At 44.9% G+C, this 20,813-nt stretch overlaps 2 long non-coding RNA genes across 2 annotated transcripts; one reads left to right on the top strand and one right to left on the bottom strand.

Annotated features, from left to right (window-relative positions):
- Window positions 1–11,724: 11,724 nt before the first annotated feature.
- Window positions 11,725–12,154, bottom strand: LOC120681740. Its single transcript, XR_005678045.1, has 3 exons — window positions 12,003–12,154; window positions 11,891–11,913; window positions 11,725–11,813 (listed from the first exon to the last, which is right to left on the bottom strand). It is a non-coding gene; the product is annotated as an uncharacterized LOC120681740 (long non-coding RNA).
- Window positions 12,155–12,695: 541 nt separating this feature from the next.
- LOC120681756 lies at window positions 12,696–13,162 on the top strand. The gene is made up of 3 exons (XR_005678061.1): window positions 12,696–12,837; window positions 12,911–13,009; window positions 13,140–13,162. It is a non-coding gene; the product is annotated as an uncharacterized LOC120681756 (long non-coding RNA).
- The last annotated feature ends 7,651 nt before the right edge of the window (window positions 13,163–20,813 follow it).

The raw sequence follows: 20,813 nt of genomic DNA, 5'->3' as shown, positions 1-20,813 counted from the left end.
GATGCCAGGTTAGGAGCCCAAACTTCGGTGAAAACCGAAACCGACGCCGAAGAAACCGAAGGCCCAGCCCTACTGAATCCTTTGCAGACGACTTAAACACGCGACGGGGTATTGTAAGTGGCAGAGTGACCTTGCTGCCACGATCCACTGAGATCATGCCCCATGTCGTACAGATTCGTCCCTCCCCTCTCCACCCACATTTCTGGAGCCCCTAATTGATGTTAGATTCATGTTAGTAAAGGTTGAGACCAGCAGCTTAGTATAACTCCTAGATTTTAGTTTTGCTTTATGCATAAATACATTGGGCTACACAAAACAACATGGTTAACATCACAAGACAATTTGATTAAACTTACAAAGTAAGTTTCAAATAGTTTATATAACATGTCAAACATGATTTGCAAAGAAATGAGTAACTCAGTACACAAACAATATTTAAATTCAGCAAAAATTACTTCAAACAGGATGTACATAGAGTAATCTACCCTGTAAAATTCATGTCATTTCATGCAGCGATTTAATCAGAATAAAACAGTTATTCAGATAGTATTTAGAGCAAGATTGAATTCTATAGGACAAACTACAACACTTATGAAGCTCAAACTTTTTCAGAACAGACAACATATTATTATGAACAGCTCATAAATTTTTCATAATTTATCTAGACACAAAACTGAAGTAATAAATTAGACAAAAATAAACCAAAAATTATCAGAATTTTCTAAGAAGGTAACTATTTATCACAATTAAAGTCTTCTTAAACAGCATTAAATCAAAGAAATAGTTAAACAGATCAAAAATTTCCCAAACTTAGATAACAACAAAGTTTTAGTAACATGTGATCATGGAAAAAGTTTCACACACAGAACTTGATTATTTCTACCAGTACAAATAAATTAGGAAAACTAGTATATTCAAGAATCTTGAAACTTTGACATAGCTAAAGATGTCGAAAAGGTTTCAAATTTTTACCAGCTGATAACAACACTGCAAGACACGTTCTAGACAAAAATCACATGAAGTTACTGATTAGAACTCATGGAACAAATTAAGCCTATTTATGCTATTCTTTTTCTTGGATTAAAATACACACAAGAACTGAAAATATGCATGTAACAAAACTTGTAGTTCTTGTCACAAGGATTCCAAAACATTTGGATTTGCATTTTTCTAATTTTTCTACGAATTTCTAGGCATTTTCAAAATTCAGCCTAAAAGTAAAAAGGAAAAGACATGAAATCTTGCAGATAGGCCCCTAAAAGAATTTGAATCCTAGCAGATATGCCCCTGGCCGGAGTCAGAGCAGGGGGTGGGCGTTGACCGGCCTTATCCCGACGGCTCGGGTCGCCGACGGCGAGGGTGGAGAGGCGTGGGAGCTTCACCAGGTCATGGCGCACCTCTGGGTGGGCTTGGGAGGCCGAGGGGATGGTCGGAGCTAGGTCGTCGACGGCGAGCAGCGGCGGTCGGCGCCCGGGGTACGGCGGCGAGGTTGCTCCGGTGGAGAATAGGGGATGAGGAGGGGTCGGTGAGCTGCGCGAGGACAAGGCGAAGATGATGGTAGGGTCAGCGTGGGCGGAAGAGGGCTGCAGTGGCTGGTCGACGATGAGCTTTGATCTCGTCGGAGCTCGGGTGGACGGCGGCGGTGTTCTGGAGGTTCTGGGCAGAGAGCGAGCGAGGCAAGGAGGGGAAAGTGATGCGGGACTCCTCCAGGTGCTGGGGCGCGCGCAAGTTGGGGTGCTAGGGCTCTGTGCTGCACTGGCTATGGCGGCGGCGAGGTGGCGGCCGCGGAGCTCGGCTGGGGCGGCGTGGCGAGGGGAGGTGGGTCCAGAGCCAAAGGTTAAAGAGTTATTTTGAAAACATAGGAAGGATTTTGAATTTAATGGACTTTTGTCTTTTCTAATGCAAATTCAGTTTAATTTCAAACTAAAAAGCAAAATTTTCTGCCAAGCAATTATTACATTGAATTTTACAAATAAACCCTCCCCAAAAGCAATATTTGCTCTCCCTATTCAAATTAAGTTATAGAAAAAACCCTGCATTAAATCATATTTACACAACTACCCTTAGATTTTTAAAATAAGATTATTTTTCAAGCAAATTAAGCACATGATGCACAAAATAAATGCAATTCTACTGTGCAGACACCTAGGGTGTCACAGCCTTCCCCCCTAAAAGGAATCTCGCCCCGAGATTACAGGAAGAATAAGTACGGAAAGATTTTGTACCTGGATTGGTTCTAAGAAAGTCGGGAAAATTTCTTTGGAGAAAATTTTCAGTCTCCCAAGTGACTTCTTCCTCAGTATGATGATTCCACTGGATTTTGTACATTTTAACTTTCTCCCTTCTAGTACTTCTTTCTTTGGTGTCAAAAATTTTGATTGGGTACTCAGCGTAAGATAAATCGGGTTCAATCTCGATATCTTGTGGTTCTAGAATCTCAGTGGGCACTTTGATGCACTTCTTGAGTTGAGATACATGAAAGACATCATGAATGGCGGCCAACTAAGAAGGAAGACGAATCCGGTAAGCAACTGGTCCACAAGTTTCGATGATTTCAAATGGTCCGATGTATCAGGGTGCCAATTTCCCTTTTATGCCGAAGTGTTGAACACCTCTAGTAGGAGATACTCGCAAATATACGAAATCCCCTACCTTGAACTGTAAAGGATCTCTTCTTTTGTCTGCATAACTTTTCTGTCTTGATTGGACTACTTTAAGATTAGCCTGGATAACTTTGACTTTCTCTTCTGCCTCAGTAACTAGATCTGGCCCAAATACTTTGCGTTCTCCAGCTTGTGACCAACTCAAAGGAGTTCGACACCTTCGACCGTATAACGCTTCAAATGGTGCCATTTGCAAGCTAGATTGGTAGCTGTTATTATATGAAAACTCTACCAGTGCTAGTCACTTATCCCAGTTCTTGCCATATTGATTAGCACATGCCCTCAACATGTCTTCAAGGATTTGATTGATTCATTCAGTTTGCCCATCTGTTTGTGGATGATAAGCTGAACTACGAATCAATTTAGTTACAAGGGATTCTTGCAATTGCTCCCAGAAACGTGCAATAAACTGAGCCCCACGATCAGAAATGATCGTCTTTGGAACTCCATGTAGACGGACAATCTGGTCGAGATAAATCTCTGCATACTTCTTGGCAGAATAAGTTGTATTCACAGGAATAAAATGAGCGGTCTTGGTGAGTCTATCAACGATTACCCAAATAGAATCATGCTTCTGCGAAGTGTTGGGTAAGCCAACGATAAAATCCATACTGATGTCCTCCCATTTCCAGGATGGAATGGGTAAATGTTGGAGAGTACCAGCTACTTTCAAGTGACTAGCTTTAACTCTTTGACAGACATCACACTCAGAAACATATTTGGCGATCTCTCTTTTCATCCGAGTTCACCAGAAATTCTGCTTAAGATCCTGGTACATCTTGGTACTACCGGGATGAATAGAAAACTTCGAGAGATGTGCCTCATCAAGGATTTGTTTTCTAAGCTGGTGATTCTTGGGTACAACAAGACGAAATTCAAACCATAGAACTCCTTTATGATCCACTCGGAAACACTTGTACTTTGCTTCTCCTTGGGATAATTTTTCCTTGATGATTTTGATACCTTCATCATGTAATTGTGCCATGATGATGCTATCATGAAGTGTAGGCTTGACAGCTATATGGTTCAGACTTTCTTGAGGTACCATTTCTAGATTTAGTTTCATCACTTGAGATTCTTTGGAACGAAAAGATCATTAGAACATCAAGATGGGACTAAGGATGAAGGCATGACTCAAATCCATCTTTTCATCCAAGGAAATCTAAATGTTTCAACAAACATGCTCCTAATATTAAGTTTAAACTCAACTTATGATTTAAGTATACTAATACATATCCATGAAGATCCACACTAGAAATCCCTTAAAAAGACTCATGTAACAATTTCAAATTCTAGGAATCAAATCAAACATATTCACACTATGCATGCACGACCTATTCGCCCTCTCAAGATAAATAATTGCCAACTATTGTTGGGCTTACGCGGTTAGTACGGTTGCATAACATGAATACGTCTCTCCCTATTATATCTAGTCGATAAATTCTAACCGTTCTTAACTTATCGAATCGCGGTTAGTGTACCTGCAGAAGATTGACAGAATATATATATATATATATATATATATATATATATATATATATATATATATATATATATATATATAAGGAAACGTCAGGAAAAGTTTGAGCCCCATTGCTTTCATGCTCTGTCCTAAATAAATAAAAGATGATCCTAGCTTTATCTGTTTAGTTTAATTATCATGATAAATCTACTAAGCAAAACGAGCTAAGTTTTATGCAGTAAATTCCTTACTCAGAGGGCAACCTTGTGTAAAAATGTCAACCCCAGAAACCTTACCTAACATCACTTATGAAATTTCACATGGTGCCTTGCTTTTAAATAAAAAAAATGCTTTCAGCTTAGCACCAAATGCGAGGCTGCTGGTGAGCAGCACAAACGCGCGTCACACGGAGGAATTGGGCGAGCCTGCTGGTGAGCATCATGAATGCGCGAGAGCAGTGGAGAATCTAGGAGGCTGCCGCTACGCTCCACGGGACAGCAGCACCGCAGGACAGCTTTGATGGGTCAGTAGATTTGATGGGTCAAACTTTGATGGATCGTAGTGGAGGCAGCTTTGACGCGGAGGCAGACGCTGCTCACTGTTCAATGCAGCATTCACTCCTCTGGTTTCTCTCTCACTTGCCTCTTGCCTCTTGTTTAGTTGCATAAATTTTACACCTCAAAACTATAACATCGAATGTTGCGGCATATGCATAGAGTATTAAATTTAAATGAAATAAAAAACTAATTTCATAGTTTTATTGTAAATTACGAGATGAATCTAATAAGCCTAATTAGACATAATTAGACACTATATTGCCATAGTAGCTGCTACAGTACCATGTGATAGTAACGAATTAATTAATCTTAATAAATTCGTGTCGAAGTTTACAGACGAGTTCTGTAATTAGGTTTATAATTAGTTTATATTTAATACTTTAAATATGAAAAGATTTCATTTTAAAAAATTTACACGGAGAACTAAACGAGGGCTCAAGTGTTCGCTCACTCTTGTGAACCACGGTCAATGTGGAGCATGCCGTGCCGCTCGAGCCCACCGTGTGTGGGCAGTGTGTATCCGTACGCTATAGGTGGCCGGCGCAGCCGTGTCCTGTAGACTGCCATAGTAAACACTTGCGCACTGGAGATGTCCGAATTCATTGGGAGTTGGGATGTATGGTTCATCCGATGGTTCCAATCCGAGGAACAGTGACGACCGCGCCATTTACATATTAAACAGAAGCCCAACTCAGCTGCAGCGGCGCGCCGCACGACAACAACATCATGCCGTCATCTTCAAGCCGAGTGACCTTTTCTGTGATTTTCTGTTAGCTAGCTTAGGATCTAGTGAGTCTGTGATTCGTTTGGTGCTAATTGTGCCTGCTCTTGGTGTTTGTTGCGATTCTGCTGGCCGGATGACACACCGTGACTGAGTCCCTGAGCTTCTGTTTGTCCATTAGTTTCTTTTTGTTTATTAATTCATTTTAACCTGCAAAGAATTTATGTGAACAGTATATTACAATTTTGCTTTTAGGTCAGTTCAATGTACCTTATGTGCTCTGATTTGCCATTAAAAGTGCTTTTAGAGTTATCTTGGATTGGTGAATTGCCTTTATTCAGAATTATTGTTCAACTAGTTCCAATGTTGAAAGTACTCTTGCATAGAAGTATTTATATAAAGCTAAAAACTAATTCGTGGTATGTCTTGCCGATTTACTGGCTCGAGCTTTCGTGGATTGGAATATACAATTAGGACGGAAGGCTAAGTATTATTTGCCATCTGCTCTTTGTTGATTTTCAAACGGAATTCTAATATGTACTCTCTTTATTCAGAGTTCTCTCTCATTCCTCGATTCGTGAAGTCCTGAGCTCTCACACCTTCCCAGCTCCCTCCTCGACGCCTCCGCCCACTTTGCTCTCCATCCCGCCACCATAGCCACCGGACCTCGATCTCCATCCCGCAGCCGCCATTCATCTTCCCACCCCTTCCTTGCTCACCCTTTAGCAAAAACCGAGCGTTGGTAAGTCGATCGATGGTGCTTGGTGCTTGCCTCCTTCCACAATGTTTGCAATGTTTCCGCGACCATTCTCGAGCTCGCCGCCGGGGCGATGGGAAAAAATCACCAAAACTTAGGCTGGTTCCAAAGGTACCGATCAGCCTAGTACCGCCAAGACACGTTAGCGCCACGTCAGCTCTCGACCCTTCTCTCGACCTCAGCGCTCCAACCATCCGCCCGCAGCCTCAGCCTGCAGCCGCGTTCTATTCCATTCTCTCTTGTTGAGCACTATAAGTAGCACAACAAATTTATTTTATTAAATTTAAAAATTCAGGAATTACATCGAAATTAAAAATAAAAATTACATAATAATTTAAAATAAAGATTATATAATTTTATTTAAAAACTAAATACAAATTACTCGTCATCCTCCTCCTTCTCCACCTCGTTCGCATCCTCCTCGTCAAGTTTAAGCTCCTTTTCCAAACGTTTCAAGGCCCGTTGATGAACAGGGTGGAAAGAGCACACGGGGCTGCGATGACGGAGCGGGCTCGGAGCGGCGATGGAGTGGAGAAGAATCGACAAACTCCTCAGAAACATTGGCCAACGGTGTGTCGGCGTTGAGGAGGTCGAAGTACTTCTGCGTGTTCGGCTCCAATTGGTCATGGTGGAGAACTATTTGAAATATGCTTAGAAATGGTGGAGAACTAGTGTGAAATGTACTTAGAGAGGGAGTGGAATGAGTTGAGAGAGGTGTGGAATGAGCTCAAACCGGGCACCTCTATTTATAGATGGATGGGGGGTGAAATTTTGATTTTTTTTTGCAATTTTTTTGGAGCTCAAACTGTCACAGACAACTAGTTTACGTGGCGCTGACGCGGCATGGCGGGCGAATCAGAGCCCGCCACGTCGCGTTGGTCGGTACCGACCGCGACCGGCTCCAACACGGTCCCTACGCTGACGGCCCCCAACCCATGGGAATTTCCGGTGTTGGGATCCGTCCCTTCACGAGATTTAGAGTACACAATGTTTGGTGCACACTAATAAGGCATCTCAGCGGGGGACGCAAATGTTGGTGGACGTAGCATAATTCAATCCGTCCCTTATAGGATGGATTAAGAAAATGAAACCAGTTACAGAAGTTCTTTAATTATTACAGTTTATTTTGTATTCATTGTTTAGCGGAAGCAGAAATACGCAAACTAGCGATAACTAGACATCTCGATAAGCCCATACGAGACATCACTCTGGAGGAGCGGAGTCAGTACCAGCTGAAAGTCCATCCCACACCACGGAACAACCAGAAGGCAAGGATCACGGCCAAGCTCTACCAATGAACATAGCTTCAAAAGCCCCACCTGAAAACAATGCCACAAGTAAGGCTGAGTATACTAATACTCAACAAGGCTTACTCGTAAACGGTTATACCTTAGTCCACTTTAACTAAACATGCAAGACTTTTGGCTGAGGAGTTTGTTTTACCGAAAAGCAGCTAATAATAAATCCTTACTTTCAGCTTTTAGCTTTCATAATTCTAGTTCAATTAACCATTCTAAATGAGCATCTATCTCTAATCACCCATGTTAAAGAATTAATCAAACATCATCAGTATTCATTATTATCATGTTGCACTTGTTACTCGATGTGACAAGTATGTTAAGCAGTCTCATTGACCGTGAGTGGCGGCCGATTCGAATCGAGTTCTTAACCTTGCAAGGCAAACCTAACATACACGCATAGGGAGCGAAGTCATCCACACAACAGTTACCCTTTCTTCCGTGTCATGAGACAGGCCCACCGCCCTCGACTTTGTACGGTATCTTTATGTTTAATACAGGTACGTTTTATCAAAAAAAAAATCCTCCCGCCGCCGCTCGCCGCGGGCGCTCCGGGTCCGGTCAAGCAAGCAGCATGGCGGAGGGGCTGATGGACGAGCTCGTCGAGGAGATCCTCCTCCGCCTGCCGCCGGACGACCCGCGCCGCCACCGTGTGTAGGCGGTGGTGCCGCATCGTCTCCGCTCCAGGCTTCCGCCGCGGCTTCGCCGAGCGCCACTGTGCGGCTCCCATGCTCGGCTTCTTGGCCAACCTCCGGGACGGAGGCGAGGACGACGACTGCGAGTACGACTTCGTCGCCCGCTTCGTCCCCGCCACCCCCTTCCGCCCGAGCCACGCCGACCGCCTCGACCGCCGCGCGCTCGACGCCCGCCACGGCCGCGTCCTCCTCACCACCACGCCCTGGGGGCCGAACCTCGAGGTCTGGGACCCGTCACGGACGAGCTGCGGGAGCTTCCTGGCCCCGCCCTGCCGCACTCACCTTTCAGCTGGAACGCGGCGGTGGTCTGCGCCGCCCACGGCGAGTGCGACCACCTCGACTGCCACCGCGGGCCCTTCCTCGTCGTCTTCCTGGACGACTCCGGCCCTGAGGAGATGCACGTGTACGTCTACTCATCGGAGGTTGGCGCCTGCAGCGAGCCGACCTACGGCCCTCCCTCCCCAACCTATGGGGTCGAAATGGTTCCTACCGCCCTTGTCGGGGAATGCGCTCTACTTCCTGATTGATGCGACCAACAACATTCTAGAGTATGATTTGGCCAAGCGGAGCGTGTCTGTGCTTCACCTGCCTCTCGGTTTCGTTTCGGATTTTGCGGTGCTCACGACGTCGGAGGACGGCATGTTGGGATTCGCAAGGGTGGGGAACTCCAGACTCTGGCTCTGGTCAATGGAGACAGGTCCTGAGGGGGATGCTACATGGGCACCAAAAGGATCCATTGAGCTCCTGACACTGCTCCAAGTTGATGCAGCTGCCATCGTAAATGATTATGTTGGTTTTGCCCATGGCGCTGGGGTCTTTTTGTGGGGACAGAGGATGCTTGGTTCAGTATTGCTCTAGAGTCCGGACATGTGAGGGAAGAGGACTGTGGTGATGGTCACACCCACGGTGTTGTTCCATACACGAGCTTCTACATCCCAGGTACAACTTTGCGTAGTCCATGGTTTTTCAGTTTCTAGAATTTAGTCCATGAAAATATGGAAAAGTGAATTTGTCAAAGTGAAGTAACTGTAGAAATTTTCTACTCCCACCTATTTTTTGTTGCAGGGTCCTTGAAATTGGTTAGAGATGCCTAGGAACTTATTCATCTTGTATACATGTTATGGATGGATGATGACATCTTGGCAATTAATCTTAATCTGAGCCAAGCTAGGAACTTATCTGGCAAACCCAAGAAAGTCAGATATCTGGGTTTACGATCATCTATGCTTTCTGTTTAGCACTTTGAGCGAATAATGTTACCCATCTGTTCCCAAATGTCGTTTGTCCTGTCAATTGCTTCGTGCGCACATGTAAAAAAATATTTTATTATCATACTTTAAGTGGGCACTTGGAACTGAATATACATATATTCACTCTGTTTCTCTGTTCTGCAGATTTTCATCAGTATGGATTAGCTCCTCTCTGAACCGAATAAGTGCTGAGCAAGTAATAAGTTTTCATGCTCAATTATGGGTCTTGAAAAAACTCCTGCTCATGAATTGTAAACATATGTTTGGTCTTGTTGGAGCTTTTGTTAAGATTTGCCTTAGCAGGGTTCTTGAATGATATTATGTTGGATATGTGCTTTGCTTTGCTGAAAAGTACTCTGTAGTTCAATTTGAGTTTGATATGAGCAAAATTACCCAATAAGTACTTTGAACATTTGATCAAGCATCTCTGAAACCTTATGGTTCAGTTGCGGTAAACAAGTCTGCATGCTAGATTGTTTCAGAAGAAAGCTTTCCTGTGTTCTGAACAAACTGATAAGCATCTTGAATAAAAGTGATATTTCCATGTTATTATTTGTGCGAAGCTATCTGATATTTGTACTTTTGTAGCAGCCATTTCATTGCAGTTATTACTACATTTTATTTAGTAATATTAAACAGTGATTCTGCAAAAGTCTAGTAAACGTAGAACTTTGCTACTCCTACCTATTTTTTGTTGTGGGTCCTTGAAACTGGTTATTGATTCATAGGAGTTTATTCATCCATTATACATGTTATTGATGGATGATAAGATCTTGGCAATTGATCTAAATTTAAGCCAAGCTAATATATCTGCTAAACCCAAGCAACACAGATATCTGTGTCTTAACCACTTATGCATTCTTCTGAGCATTTTGAGTGAGAATAGTGGTACTCATCTGGGTCAAAATATCGTTTCAACTTGGCGGTTTATTTGTATGAGATGATCACACTTCCTGAAAATTCATACTTACATGGTTTCAACTTGGGCTGCTCAAGGTGGTTTAAGATGGTTTCAGGTGGGTTTGCAAACCAACTAGTATTTTACTGGAAAAAATTCACTGAATAAACAAACTAAATAGCGATGATTTTTTTTTCTAATTTTATTGTGAATTGCCCTACTAATGAAGATCACGCAAACTCATCATGCGCCGAACATAATGATGCACAGTCAATATCAGATTTTATTGTGAACTATCACCGCCCTCATGTACCTTCCTCACCTGGTCAGACTTCAGATCCATACTAAACAACCTTTAGCCGCAATGGCAAAAAGGACTTTAACACCAGATGCAAAGCCCACCAAACAAGGTGAGAAGGAGAGATCAGCATCAGTAAAGATCATTGTCTTGAGCTCAATGGTTCTACGTCATGACCACTGATGACCATCGAGCGTCTCTGTCTGGACCTGACTCCCTAGAACTAAACACAAATAGTGTATGGAGCCCTTCCTGAAAAGTTAAAAAGATGGCTCTGTACTTCAGTCAGTTTCAGACATTCAGTTTGATCTCAATACGATTGCCCAACCAATAGATTTGGCCATTCTTAGTACATCTTTGGAACTGAAAAGCAGTAGCTAAAGGTTCAGTTTCTGAAAACGAGATAACCATACACTGAATCTCCTTCCTCTGCACCAAACACTTGTGCACCTGACCAACAATTGCCAACATTCAGTTCTGTTCATCAATGTTCAGAACTTGGAGATTGTTTGAATAATAATGCATTAGTATATCTGAAGTTCTGAAGTGCCTCAACGTAAGTCGTAGTTTGCTGCTGATTGTCTAACAGGAAGAATTTCAAGTGTTCAAGGTATGGACTAGTAAGCATCTTAAGCTCTGACAGATCTTGGAGCATTGATGTCCACTGGACACTGAATTCATGAACATTGACAGTTTGACACTATACAAGTTTCCATCACGTCACAATAGCTCCAGCACCTTCTTTCCACTAAGCGTGTGTTTAGATCCTGTAAAGTTTTGGACGAAATTCACTGTCCATCACGTCACAATAGCTCCAACACCTTGCTTGAGTAGTAGTAGAACAACAATGTGCACAGAATGAAAGATGTTCTACCTTGGGCGATTGGGGAATACGCAATCAAAGTAATTCCGAGCTCATCGCAAGCTGCCTTCACCCCATTTTCCTATGGGTTCCTGTATATCAGACTGTAATTTACTTGATTTGAAGCGAGTGGAATCCCCCTCTTCTTAAGCTGCGCATGAGCATCTCGGAGGCATTTTTTTGTACAGTCATGGAAAACGTGATCTGAGTTAGTTTTACAGAAAAAGAAGTACCTAGCCTAACAAATGATATCATAAGAATACCAAAGTCAGACAACAACCGCTGTAGTTCGAGACTCCAACAGCTTTCACAAGACCTTGCTCAACAGCATCTCCAAGGCCATCCAGGTAACCTAAACCGTGTAAGAACAGTGAAATTGACATCCTAAAGCGGGTTACATATTTATGTGGTAAGTCTCGTTGTGGATACCTTCATTGCCCCATATCCCTGGCCTGAAAAGGAAATGCAAAGAGCGGCTAAGTTAACCAATGGAGTCAACAGGGGAGAAAAACAAAGTCGATTTAAAGGATGATGAGCCAACCAATGAAGTTGGTAGAGCTCAACCGAAGAGACGCCAAGGCGATCCAATAAGGCCTCCAGTGCACAGATGACACTTCCACGGCCAAATCTCCATGGAAGAGCTGCAAACTTTGTTGCGATGGCCACTTCGACTTGTTCCTTTCGTTGCCTTTCCTCGATGAATCTGATGGAAAGAGATGATTTCAGAACAGAGGTATGTACTGGCTGGGAAACAGTTTGTGATAACTTGGGCATTCATCCTATAGCTCAAAACATGCCGAGATAAAGAGATGGGACTTTCGACGAGAGAACCAGTCACTGATTTCAATTTGGTGGTCACCAATTCTAGAGCTAAACATTTCTAGGTCTGAACAAACTACCCAAACTCCTAGCAAACAAGCTGATACTTTAGGGGACAATTTTCAAAAAATTTAGCAAACCAAACCTTTTGAATTGAACAAGTGCACTCACGTTCAATCAACATTTCAATCACTATCGCCATCCTTAAGAAGACAATCACTTCCACGCATTCAATCAATTTGGTTATAGATTATGCATGCACGTGTGTTCAGTAATCAGTACGCAATATGCACTATGCATCATATTAAAGAATTTTTTAATACTGTCAGCTACTTGAGTTTTTGACTGCTGAGTCACTTACTAGTTGTACTACTGTTGTGTCATCTACTTTTGATTTGATTGGATTTTTAATCCACCTCTTGTGAAATTTATGTCCTTTCAATTAGTAATAGTTTCATAATCTTTCTTTGATATCTCATTTATTTTGACACTTAAAATGTGAACAGAAACAGATTGAGTTGCTGACAAAAGTGAAGATGCCACTATCAGATTTGGTGGTAAGAATGAGGACCGTACAAAGATATGGTACCTGACTATTTATAATCTCTGATAAATGACTGATATATTCAGAGTGCGGCTCTGGCGCTGGATCAATCTATCTTGGATGTTGATCAAGTGGAGAATCTTATAAAGTTCTGCCCTACGAAAGTAGAAATGGAACTTCTCAAGGTACCTCACCAGTACATTGTTTTTTTACTTCCGTGATCTCATTTTATAAATCTACCATCTTACTTTTTTTTGTCAGAATTACACTTGGTGATCCTGTTACATAAATTTACCATCTTATTTTTTTATTCAGAATTACACCGGAGACAAGGAAACACACGTGCAACATTTCACCTTTCTTCCCGGTCCGTGGAACAGGGCCACCGCCCCTCAGTGATAGCAGGCCCACTGTAACACCCCAGGTGTTTAATTAGTTTAACCAGGGTCGTTAGCACCAAATCATGTACCTTAACCAAGAAACATCAAAACAAATAAATGTGTGCATATGTGTATTTGTGCATAGTTTGGAAACCTTAAATAATTTTTAATCCAATGCTAGTATGCATATGAATTTGAGTTGGCATGTCTTTAACATCACGACAAATCAAAGTCTAGTTGAAATCAAAATGAGAAAGTGAAGTTTCGCGCATGAAATGATGAATCATTTGAATCAAGGTTTTAGAGATTTAAATTGTATTCTTTTCAAGTTTTGAACAAATATTCTTAGAGAATAATTTCAAAAACATAGTTCAAACAAAATTTTGCCAAAACCAAAGTTGTAGCATTGTTGATGTGAAACAACTTTCAAGTGCAAATATTTTCGAGTTTCGATACAAAAGTCGAAGAAAATTTGAATTTAAATCGAATCGGGATTTAACGTACATTCGTCGGGTTTTCAAATTAACTTTTGATTTGAGTCTCAAACGATTTGGTACCTGAAACAAAAAGTGTAGCATTTGAAATTCTTTACAATTTTCATATTCAAAGTTTCTCATGTTTCAAAAAGAATCTTTGAGAAAAATTCGAATTTTGGATCAAACCTCTAATTCTCTCTCTCTTCTCTCTGCTCTCTCCCCTCCCCTGTCCAGCGCCGGCCGTGTGCGAGGCCGCCGGCCACGCGCCGCCCGCCCGGCCAGGCCACCTCCCCGGCATTGGGTTCGCCCAACCCGGCCCCCTCCAACCCGTTCGACCTCGCCACGCGGCACTGCCCCCTTGCGCGCACGTCGAGAATGAACGCCGATGCGCCACGGCGACGCCGTGCCGAGCCAGCCGACCGCCCTCGCTTCTTCTCGCGCCTTGACCCGCCTGGAACCATCCCGCGAGCTCCACGACGCCCTCACCCCTCTCTCCTTCCTCCCTGAGCACGAGCGCCGCGTCCCGTTTGCCTCTCTGCCCGAAAACGGCCGCCGCCGCCGCCATTAGCGCCGCCGCGCCCTAGGCTCCCGCGGAGCCCCCTCCTCCGCCCTCCCTCGTGCCCAACATCACCCGCAGCTAGCTTCCTTGCCTCTCCCCGGTGCTCCCCGACCTGCTCGACGCCGCCCCGGGCCACCGGACCGCCGCCGCCGCCGCCAACAGCCGCCGCCGCCGCCCCTGTTCCGCGGAGGAGCCTCCTCAGGCCGCCACGCGCCCAACCAAGGCCACCAATAGGTTCCTCTCGCCGCCCTTATGCTTTTCCCCATGTTCCCCATCGCCGCCGGCCGCCCCGGGCGCCGAAATCCGGCCGCCCGCCGCTCCCCTGCTTCAAACTCCGGCCAGGGGCCTATCCGCGAGAAGAAAAAGTCTTCCAGGGGCCTCTGCGCAAAAAGTTCTTTCTTTTTCTTTTTGTTTTCCAAACCAGCAAACTTGTAAATTCGATATAAATTCGTAGAAAAATCAGAAAAATGCAAATCCAAATGTTTTGGAATCCTTGCAACAAGATCTACAACTTTCATTACATGAACATATTTATTTTCTGTCTGTATTTTAATCTAGGAAAAAGATTAGATTTCAAAAGCTATAATTGTTCTAGGAGTTCTACTTAGAATCTATAGGTGATTTTTGGCTGGTAGGTAATACATGGCATGCTTAGTGTTGTGTAAAAGTTTGAGCACCATTTGACCTTTGTAACTAGATGAAACCCTAGTCTTGGCTAGATCTAGTAAAACACTTTTTTTTTATTTCTGGATGTTCTGACTGGGATATATGTATGAAACTTTTTCTGTGTATTTACAATACTAGATGAACACTACTGTCCAAATTTCATTATTTATAGAGTTGTGTAGCTATTTCTTTGTTTTAATGCTTGTTTAGTAGACTTTAATTATGATAAATAGTTTATGTTGATAATAAATCATGAAAATATTTCTAAGTGTTCTTTTAGCATAGTATAGCTTGTCCATGGAGTTTGAGTCCCAGTTCATGATTAGAACAGGATCTAAAAATTCATCTTGTTAAGCTGATGTATGTTTTGTTTATTTTCTCCTATTTATTTCTGTGCGTAATAAATCCTGAAAAATTCACAGTAGCTAATTAATCCCTTTTTAGACCTACTTTTAAAGTTGGAGATTGTTTTTTTTTCTCTGGTCTAATCTGTATAATTCAATATTGTTCTAGGAGTTGTCTGATTACATGATTTGTCTGGTTAATTGGCTACAAGATTTAGGATGAGTTTTGCAGGATAGCTAGTACTGTTTACCTTCTGTTTGAAGTAACTTTTGTTGAGTTTATTACTGTATGTGTATTGAGTTACTACTCTATAAACGATTGCCCAGTAAAATATGAATGAAAGTGTTTCACTTAACTTCGGGTTTTGTTTGCATTACACCGTTATTGTGAAATAATTCATACCATCACAGCAACTCACCTATGTGCATCTCATATAGATACTACTACTCTCGCTGACGGAACTTACGAGCTGGTGCCCGAGTCCGAGAGTGAGCAGCGCGAAGCTCAAGTTAATCTAACTGAAGCTGCACAAGACCCGAACCCGATTTCGGAAGAGCCCAGATCCAGCTACGCCCAGGAAGGCAAGCCCCGGAGCATGTCCTACTATTTTAAATTTATGCACTTATTATTGTTCCTATCTACTTGTGCATTTAAGTTTACAGGAGTTGACTGGAACCTTAGTTGCATGATTCTAGGTACCTATGCTTGAACACTAGTATGTGTAGGTCGCTAGTTGGCTATGCTAAGTGTTCGGTAGAAGTCGAGTGATTTCCTGTCACTCGCGAGAATTATAGGAGTTGGTTGTTTAATACCCGCTGCAACTATAAGGCTTACGGGCGGGGCTGTGGTACTTGTGATGCCCCGTCTGTTTAGTGAAATTTGATAAGGCCACAGTGTGTGGTAGTGGTGGTTAAGCGTTTGAACGTACTAGACACATGCCGAGAATATGGTAATCGGTAAGCTTAAGTACCTGATTGGACCGGCAAGTGGACTTTACTTTCACCTTCTTTGAACGTCGTTTCTCATGCGCGCACATGCGGGTGCAGAGTCGTCGTGCTCTGTAGTCGAGGACGGTGACCCTGATCCACAACCCGGAAAGAAAGGGGAAATGTTGCACGTGTGACTCTGGGAGTAACCACGTGACGTGTGTTTAGGTCTGCCTTGCAAGGTTAACAAATTCGATTCGAATCGTCCGCTTCTCACGGTTTGGGACTGCTTAACCCTTTTGCCACATAGAGTAAGAAGTGAAAGATGAGGATGATGAACATGGTTGATTGGAAAATAAAAGATAATTGTTTTCACCATGCATGCCTTTGGATAGATGCTCACCTAGAATGGTTAATTGAACTAGAATCTGAAAACTATAGCCTGCAAATAAGGATATACTCTTTATTGCTTTTCGGCAAAACAAACCCCTCAAGCCAAAAGCCTTGCATGTCTAGATAAAGGGCTAAGTATACCCTCAGACGGGTAAGCCTTGCTGAGTATTAGAATACTCAGCCTTGCTTGTGGCTTTGTTTTTCAGGTGGTACATCTGAGGATGTGGTTGACGTCATGTACGGGCTTCATCATGACGTCTTGATTCGTCGGTAGAATATCTTTCATTTCTCCGCCGCACTTAAACTCTATTGTCTTTTTATGAATTCAAACTTGGTTTGTAATAATAATTTAATTTCATACTCTATGCTGTAAAATTTGTGGAATGTTGCATTCTCTGGACTGCTTTGTCGATCCTGTTCAAGTGGTTTAATCGGGATTTTACCCGACAGCACTGCCGGATTACTCCGTTTTAAGTGCGTCTTAACCCTAGTTACTGTTTCGGTAATGGTTAGCGCACTTAACCGTCGTCTGAAAAACCAGCTGCGAACGCAGGCGAGTCTTCGTTGTCTACAAGATCAGCGGCAAACACAGGGAGATGACAAGAAAAATTATTTGGCCAACTGCACGGGCTGGCCGCTTCTATACTTCTATTATCACTTAGAGCCAAATAGTCAACGAGTGGCCAACTGCCAGAGCAGGCCATCATGTGTACATGATGTAACAATTCCGACCACAAACAGAATTTTTCTATTTTTTGGGGCCGGTCGCTGGGACCGGCCTCCCTATCAGCATGCCAGGATGCATCTATTCTGTGAGGCCAGTGGATAAGACCAGCCTCAGTCCGTTTTTTGTCGCCTCGATCTGATCACAGTCTTCCAGGGCGATCCCTGAGATCGGCTCTTGTCCTTCCGCATCCCAGGCGTTCATATCTGCGAGGGAAACCTCACTGGAATCATCTACCTGGACCACCTCGACTTCATCGCCATCCCATTGGACGAGGTACTGATGCATTGTGGAGGGAATACAACTGTTAGCATGAATCATGTCCCTTCCAAGCAGCACTGTGTATGTACTCTTGCTGTTAACGATGAAGAACAATGTTGGTACAGTCTTGCGGCCCACTGTCAGTTCCAAGTTAAGAACCCCCATTGCCTCTGATGGCTGTCCATTGAAGTCATTAAGCATCACATTGGTCTTGATCAGATCGGCAGAAGAATGACCCAATCGGCGCAGCACAGAGTATGGCATCAGGTTGACTGCAGCACCAGTGTCGACCAACATCCTGTTCACAGGCTTGCCATTGATGAAACCCTTGAGATACAATCCCTTCAAGTGCTTGTAACTTTTCTCCTTGGGCTTCTCGAAGATGACCGGCCGTGGGCCCAGATCCAACTGTGCGACGGCCGATTCTTCCGGTTGGGGTGCTCGAAACTCCGACGGGAGCACGAACACCATGTTTACGTCAGCCGATGGCTTCTCATCGGCTTTTTTCTGCCTGGGGCGCCACTCTTTTCTTGGAGGGCGCTTTTCCTCCCTTCTCGGTCGCCTGACCTGCTCCGCGAGATCCGGACGCGCTTTCCTCGGCACGTCAAGATACTTTGCTTCAGCCTCTTCCAGATTGCGCAAGTGCTGTACTCTGCGCTTCTGCGAGCGATTGAGCCCATCAGGACACCACCGTGGGCGATGGTACCTGTCTTCTTCTTCTTCTTGCTCGGAATCGCCCTTGGTTGGCCTCTTCATACGGTCATCATGATGTGTTCCGGGACCTAAGCGCCGGAACACTGATGTCTTGTCCTGCTGGTGTCCTCGAGGCCAGCACTCCAAGCAATCATCTATAGTAGGTAATCGGCTCATGCCGGAATTCCAACAGTACCTGAAGAACGGGCAATGCCAGTGGTAGCGTATAGCCTGGTGCCTCCCCAATGTCCTTCCTGAGCGGTGCTCGTACTCATCTTCTTCCGATTCATATCGGCGGCGTAGCTGGTATTGGTACTGGTATTCTTCCAGAAGCCGATTAGAAGCTGGAAGCTGGTTGCGGATGTGGCGCACCTGCTCTTCAGCCACGTGCCGCTGTTCCAGCTCACGTTCATCTTGCGGCCGTTTACCAGAAGCGGCCTCTCTCCCCTGCCTATCATGGCGGCGCATGGATCCTACCATGTTGATCTGGAATGCCAAGTCCTGGCCCTTGGATCCGAAAGCTGACAGCTCCACCACGTTAGCCTGCAGGAAGGGCTTGGTGTCAACCTTCATCGTGTGTTGAGCCAGGATTAATCGGCCTTGCTTGATAGCCGATTGTATCTGTCGACGTAGCTCCTTGCACTCACCCGTGGAATGAGTGAACGAGTGGTGCCATTTGCAGTATAGTCTTCCCTGCAGCTCTTGGGCCATTGGCAACTTGTGATTCTCTGGGAGCTTCAGCTGTTTTTCTTTGAGGAGTAGATCAAATATCTGCTCCACCTTGGTCACGTCGAAGTCGAAGTCCTTCACAAGTCCCTGCTGTTTGACCCACTTGCACGGGACAGGGTTTGCCCCCCCCGAGTCCACTCTGCCACGGCTACTTCTTGCTCCTCGCCAGAGTCGTCAGATTCTTCAGCTTGTGCCATGTTTACGTGGCGCTTGAACTTGTCCTGGTACAACTCAGGATGGTAATGCTCGTATGCTGTAAGCTTCTGCACCAGGTGCGCCAGAGACGTGAACTCCAACTGAAAAGCCGCATCCTTAATCGGCTTAGCAAGTCCCAGGACAGCCAGATCGACTGCCTCCTTCTCTGTGATGCGCGACGAGTAGCATCGGTTCTTGACTTCTCTGAAGCGCTGTATGTACTCTGACACGGTCTCTCCTCGCTTTTGCCTGACCTGGGCGAGGTCGGCAATTCCGGCTTCAGCAGCCTCCGAATGGTACTGGGTATGGAATTGATCTTCAAGCTGCCTCCAAGTCCGAATTGAATCCGGAGCCAGTGATGCATACCATCCGAAAGCTGGGCCTGTCAGGGATTGGCCGAAGAACCGGACCCTTAACGGATCCGACACTGAAATCATCCCAAGCTACATTAAGTATCGGCTCACATGCTCGATGGAGCTGGCTCCCTCTGACCCGTTGAACTTGGTGAACTCAGGAAGCCGATAGTTAGGTGGCAGTGGGATCAAGTCATAGTCGCTTGGATACGGCTTGGAATAGCCGATTGCTTTCCTCTTGGGCAGGATGCCGAACTGGTCTCTCAGTATTGCACTGACCTGCTCCACACTAAGAACTCCTGGGGCCGATGGCTCAGCACTCGGCCCAGTAGCGTACTTTGCCAGCCACGCTTGTTTCTCTGCGTCTACTCCAGAAGCTCCTGGGTTCGCCATCTGCACCGAGCGTGCTGGACTGACGCTGTCAGGGATGTAGGCGCACGTGTAACCGTGCGGGATCTCTTTGGGTGGCTCGGTGAGGAACTGGCCTTCTCCAGGATCACCGCCGATCTTGTGGACAACATAGATCGGCGAGCTCTGTGGTCTGGGAGCTGCAAATCAGAATGGCAGTTGCGGCCTAGAATGCAGTGCAGCTTCCTCTGTATGACTCCCCAAGGTTGGCCCCGATGGAGAGTACTGGTTCTTGATTATCTCCTGGATGACGCGGTGCGCCATGCGCTCAAGCTCGTTCATCAGGCTCTGAGAATGCCGATGAAGCGAATGGGCCACCATGTAGTTCATCTCCTGACGCAGGGCTCTGGTACGCTCTTCAGATGGTACAGACAGATCTACATTGTCAAGAGCGCCTTCTGGTGAGAACCCCTTCCACCTGATGCCATGGTTGCGAGTCTTCTCAAAAGAGCCGATGAGATCGGCTTCCAGCAGAGCTTTGATCTCATCATACTTCTTCTTGTGTTCAGGAGGAAGTTCTTCATATGTGACTGGCTTGGGAGCAGGTTCTTGATCTTGAGCTCCGGTCATTGTTGCAGTGGACGTTGTTGCCGAGAAGAGTGGTCCCACCAGGCGTGCCAGAATGTGTTGTCAGCCGAAACCCACCAGCGAGCAGCGACGGGCAACACGAATAGCCGGGAGGTTGCTGGGGCGCTGGCAGACACTGCTCCCTCGTCGACGGTCCGCAATTCCATTACGCGCCCGGAGGTTTTGTGGAAAACCGGGCGTGCCACCTGACCTATACCCGATCAGGAGGGTGCAGACGTGCTCCAAACAGTTTCCTGCATACAAAGACACGTGTAAACGTAAGTCCGAGCCGTGGTCGGCTCCCCGGGACGACT

Source organism: Panicum virgatum, chromosome 7N (genome assembly GCF_016808335.1).
Source record: "Panicum virgatum strain AP13 chromosome 7N, P.virgatum_v5, whole genome shotgun sequence".
NCBI classification, from domain to species: Eukaryota; Viridiplantae; Streptophyta; class Magnoliopsida; order Poales; family Poaceae; genus Panicum; species Panicum virgatum.
This window is presented reverse-complemented; position numbering and strand designations above follow the sequence as displayed.